Raw genomic sequence first — 5,980 nt, forward strand, 5'->3', positions numbered from 1 at the left:
AGAATCATCACACCTCATAATGATCATTCACTGATCACCGTTGTCGTTTACTATTAATACCCCTGTCGTTCACCAGAATCACTAACCCCCTCGTCACGGTCATTCACTGATCATCTCAGTTCCCCATAATCATTGGTACCCTCATCACGATCCTTCACTGATCATCTCCTCCATTCACCAGTATTACCACCATCATTCCACCCGAATCATCAACACTCTTTGTCAGGATCATTCACAGATCACCTTCGTCGTTCGCCAAAATCATTGACACCGTCGTCACGATCATTCACTGATCATCTTCTCGTTCACCATTATCACCACCGGCCATTCACCAGACTCACTCTTCGCCAACTCCCAGAATACATCATCTACGTTCGTCATCACCAGGACCCAATACACAAATACACTGAAATACAATATACCCTAATCAAAACCATGTAATATTTATATTACCATATCAGATGTTAGACAATTTTCTCTTAATATAATGTCCGCACTTCACAAGTGTCTTAAATATTACATAAATCAGATTTACTTAAGACTTTTGTTTTGCAATGACGTTACATACAACTACTAACACATATACACAATAGTATACCACAGTTATACAACAAACAAACAAAATCTACTTACGGTTGTCATCAACCCAGAGTTATACAGAATAAAATATTTCACAATATCTTAACACACAGTTTCTCTCTCAAGAACGTTATGTGACTGCCCACAACTCATTACATCTCCCAACTATATCCCCACTATGCATGCTTCACTCACAAACAAAAGTGTTCACCAATGTAAGCCCAAGCCCAAGTTCTTTACAAACACCTCTGCTAGTGATTACAGTATAAAATATAATTTGCCGTAGCAAGCTATGACACACAGTTCAACAATATATTCTCAATTACCCAAGTATTTACAATAAATGTTCTAAAATATAATATGGTTCTTATATTAGTACCCTTGACTTGTGACAACAATTAAACTTACATATTAAAGGGACATTCCCGAGTTTGCTGCATTGTAAGATGTTTCCGACTAATAAAATATTTCTACAATTAAACTTACATATTAAAGGGACATTCCCGAGTTTGCTGCATTGTAAGATGTTTCCGACTAATAAAATATTTCTACAATTAAACTTACATATTAAAGGGACATTCCCGAGTTTGCTGCATTGTAAGATGTTTCCGACTAATAAAATATTTCTACAATTAAACTTACATATTAAAGGGACATTCCCGAGTTTGCTGCATTGTAAGATGTTTCCGACTAATAAATATTTCTACAATTAAACTTACATATTAAAGGGACATTCCCGAGTTTGCTGCATTGTAAGATGTTTCCGACTAATAAAAATATTTCTACAATTAAACTTACATATTAAAGGGACATTCCCGAGTTTGCTGCATTGTAAGATGTTTCCGACTAATAAAATATTTCTACAATTAAACTTACATATTAAAGGGACATTCCCGAGTTTGCTGCATTGTAAGATGTTTCCGACTAATAAAATATTTCTACAATTAAACTTACTATTAAAGGGACATTCCCGAGTTTGCTGCATTGTAAGATGTTTCCGACTAATAAAATATTTCTACAATTAAACTTACATATTAAAGGGACATTCCCGAGTTTGCTGCATTGTAAGATGTTTCCGACTAATAAAATATTTCTACAATTAAACTTACATATTAAAGGGACATTCCCGAGTTTGCTGCATTGTAAGATGTTTCCGACTAATAAAATATTTCTACAATTAAACTTACATATTAAAGGGACATTCCCGAGTTTGCTGCATTGTAAGATGTTTCCGACTAATAAAATATTTATACAATTAAACTTACATATTAAAGGGACATTCCCGAGTTTGCTGCATTGTAAGATGTTTCCGACTAATAAAATATTTATACAATTAAACTTACATATTAAAGGACATTCCCGAGTTTGCTGCATTGTAAGATGTTTCCGACTAATAAAATATTTCTACAATTAAACTTACATATTAAAGGGACATTCCCGAGTTTGCTGCATTGTAAGATGTTTCCGACTAATAAAATATTTCTACAATTAAACTTACATATTAAAGGGACATTCCCGAGTTTGCTGCATTGTAAGATGTTTCCGACTAATAAAAATATTTCTACCGATTAAACTTACATATTAAAAGGACATTCCCGAGTTTGCTGCATTGTAAGATGTTTCCGACTAATAAAATATTTCTACGATTAAACTTACATATTAAAGGGACATTCCCGAGTTTGCTGCATTGTAAGATGTTTCCGACTAATAAAATATATCTACGATTAAACTTACATATTAAAGGGACATTCCCGAGTTTGCTGCATTGTAAGATGTTTCCGACTAATAAAATATTTTCTACAATTAAACTTACATATTAAGGGACATTCCCGAGTTTGCTGCATTGTAAGATGTTTCCCGACTAATAAAAATATTCTACAATTAAACTTACATATTAAAGGGACATTCCCGAGTTTGCTGCATTGTAAGATGTTTCCGACTAATAAAATATTTATACAATTAAACTTACATATTAAAGGGACATTCCCGAGTTTGCTGCATTGTAAGATGTTTCCGACTAATAAAATATTTCTACAATTAAACTTACATATTAAAGGGACATTCCCGAGTTTGCTGCATTGTAACATGTTTCCGACTAATAAAATATATCTACGATTAAACTTACATATTAAAGGGACATTCCCGAGTTTGCTGCATTGTAACATGTTTCCGACTAATACAATATTTCTACGATTAAACTTACATATTCAATACATTTTCTTGTTTAGAATATCAGTGCCTGTATATTTAAGGTGTTTCTGGTCGTCTTAATATTTGTAAGAAGCCCAAATTGGATTTTTTCTTCAAATAATTTCGTACGTACGAAAAAAGAAATTCTAGGAATTAAAATGAAATTTAACCCTAGTACAAATAGTGGAACGATCAAAAACACGTTTAATATACAGCCACTAATATTTTATGCAGAAAAATATATTTGATATGTAATTACAGTCGTTAAAAAGTCTCTGTTAGTCGATAACATCTTTAAAAATGCAGCAAACTCAGGAATATCCCTTTAAAACCTATATGGAATTTTCAAAATGCACATTAATTAAAGGGATATTCCCGAGTTTGCTGCATTGTAAGATGTTTCCGACTAATAAAATATTTATACGATTAAGCTTACATATTAAATATATTTTCTTGTTTAGAATATCAGTGCATGTATGTTCAATGTCTTTCTGGTCGTCTTAATATTGGTAAGAAGCCCAAACTGGATTTTGTCTTCAAATAATTTTGTACGTACGAACAAATAATAATTAGGAAATAAAATGAAATTTAACCTAGTACAAATATTATAACGATCAAGAACACGTTTAATATACAGCCACTAATATTCTAAACAAGAAAACATATTTAATATGTAAGTTTTATCGTAGAAATATTTTATTAGTCGATAATATCTTAAAACATTGCAGCAAACTCAGGAATATCCCTTTAAGTATTATAAATGAATAATGAAGGTGATTTCTATAATGAAAGGCGTTTGGGAATTGTTTTATTTTCCGAACTTCAAATCGTGTTATTACAATTGCAGGACCGTAGCTAGGATTTTTTATTTTTTTATTATTTATTTTTGGGGGGGGGGGGGGGGGAGAGGGGGGAGGCAACTGAGTAGCTAATAGTCTAAAACTCCTTAAACGGTTACGAAGATAATTTTCGTTAAGTTTCTATAACCCACCCCCCCCCCCCCCCCCCCCCCCCCCCCCCCCCCCCCCTCCCCACCATCTAGCTACGGCCCCGAATTGGACTCATACAACCTGCTTGAGGAGTGTCAAGTGCTTGGTTCTTCCGACGGACGAGATTATTATCTGTTCCCTAAGCGATGATATCACACGTCGAATAGTCGGTTCATTTAGAAAATTTGTTTCTAATTTTCATTATTATTCATACTTACCTAGTACTAGCACAACAGATATGCAATACAACCTGAGTCATCTCCTCCATTGCAGAATTGTCTTCCCCTGCCGGATGTATATCCATATCCGCGCATGGGCAGACCATCGTCCTCAATTCAAAGTCCGTAATGACCGAATCCAGGGAAGAGCTCCTAAGGGCGGGTGGGAGGTTACCGCTGTTGTGCTAGTACTAGGTAAGTATGAATAATAATGAAAATTAGAAACAAATTTTCTAATAGTCTTATTCAACTTACTGTACTAGCACAACAACTATGCTATAACGGACGTGATTCAACACCGTTAGAGCACGTGAATTCAACATTAATGGGAGGAGGTAAGAAAACATGAGGACTTGCCCATTCGACCAACGTGAATCGTCTCAAGTAATGACAAGGTGTAAGACAACCAAGACATACGAGGTATAAAAGTCTAAGTGACTATTAAATATCAATACCCGAATTGATAAACATCTTCCACCCCCCGCGTGAGGCAAAACCATCTCACAAGTGAAAGGAAACCACTAGACTGCCCCAGATAGCCACCACACCCTTTCCCCAAAAAGGTGGCTCAACTATCTCCCGACACGACCTGTACGAGCTGCCTACCGGAATAGAGGTCTCCCTCGTCTCGTGGCTCGTCGTACAGAAACAACCTGCTGACCAGCAATCACTGACTGGATACGTCTAGTACCATCGGGACCAAGTGCCATGTCCCGAAAATAGAAGCAGTCGAACGTATGTCGACCCTTCCACACTCCTGCATTCATCACCTTGATAATATCCAAGGAATCGTGAAAATTCAGGGAAGCTGAGATCGCTCGAATCTCATGAGGCCGAACTGAGAAGTTCCGCAGAACATGCTCTCCTGCCGTCTCATACGCCAGCTTGATGGTTGCAGCAATCCATCGAGACAATGCATTCTTAATAATATCTCCCGGCTATTTAGTGTAAGAAATAAACAGCCTCTTCTTCCCACCACGAAAAAGTGTAGTACGATGCAGATAATACTTTAATGCCCTGACCGGACAAAGCAGACGGTCAGAATTATCAGAAGGCAACGTACGAGACAAACTTTGAAAGATTTCCGGAGGAAACTCCTCTCATGTTACCTGATTCTTAGCCACAAAGATGGGATCAGTCCGCAACGTAACCGACGCATCAGAGTTATAATCGACCAAATCATGCAAGAAAGCATGAATCTCACTAATACGGCGACAAGCCGCAAGAGAGACCAGGAAAAGTGTCTTCCAAGTCAAAAGTCGAAGAGTGGCAAACCGCAATGGCTCATAAGGCGGACCCTTGAGCGCATGAAGAACCAGAAAGACGTCCCATTTTGGCAAAATGGAAGGCCTCTCAACCATGGATTGCAAAGATTTGAGTAAATCATGCAATACGAGATCCGTGGAAAAGTTTGTCCGACCATACTGCCTGTGAGTAGTGAAGATGGAAGAACGATGACTTTTGACTGTCTGAACTTTAAGCTTCCTTTGCTGGACCAAAGCCACAAAGTATTCAGCTAAGTCATTGACAGTAGGTGACAAGGGATCGAAATCCCGTTCACCTGCCCAACGAACCCAAGCGCTCCAGTGGCATTGGTAAACTCGCTCAGTTGACCGGCGCTTCGAAGAGAAAACGAGTTCAGCAATTCGTTCCGAAAAGCCTCTGCCTCGCAGGGAAAACTCGATAACCTCCACGCGTGAAGCCGGAAGACCTCCGGCTTCGGGTGTCACACCGGCTGCTGCAGCCGCTGGCTGAGCAGATCCGGAAGGAGTGGCAAGCGCACCGGCTCCTGCACTAACAGTGACAGAAGCTGAGGAAACCATGGTTGGGCTGCCCAACCCGGCGCCACGAGCGTCACTCGACACGGTTGCATTCCGACCTTGGTCAGAACCTTGCTGAGTAAGACTGGGGGCGGGAAGGCATACAGATCCAACCCCGTCCAGTCCATGCTCAACGCATCGTACTCCAGAGCCAGAGTATCGGGAACCGGTGACACAAACACCG

At 38.4% G+C, this 5,980-nt stretch overlaps 1 long non-coding RNA gene across 1 annotated transcript in view; it reads right to left on the reverse strand.

Moving 5' to 3' along the window:
• Positions 1–122, reverse strand: part of LOC121386201 — a 718-nt gene extending 596 nt beyond the window's left edge. The window contains exon 1 of the long non-coding RNA XR_005959601.1: positions 14–122. This is a non-coding gene — a long non-coding RNA (uncharacterized LOC121386201). The remainder of the gene's footprint in view (positions 1–13) is intronic.
• Between the last annotated feature and the right edge of the window lie 5,858 nt (positions 123–5,980).

This window comes from Gigantopelta aegis, chromosome 12 (assembly GCF_016097555.1).
Source record: "Gigantopelta aegis isolate Gae_Host chromosome 12, Gae_host_genome, whole genome shotgun sequence".
Taxonomy (NCBI): Eukaryota; Metazoa; Mollusca; class Gastropoda; order Neomphalida; family Peltospiridae; genus Gigantopelta; species Gigantopelta aegis.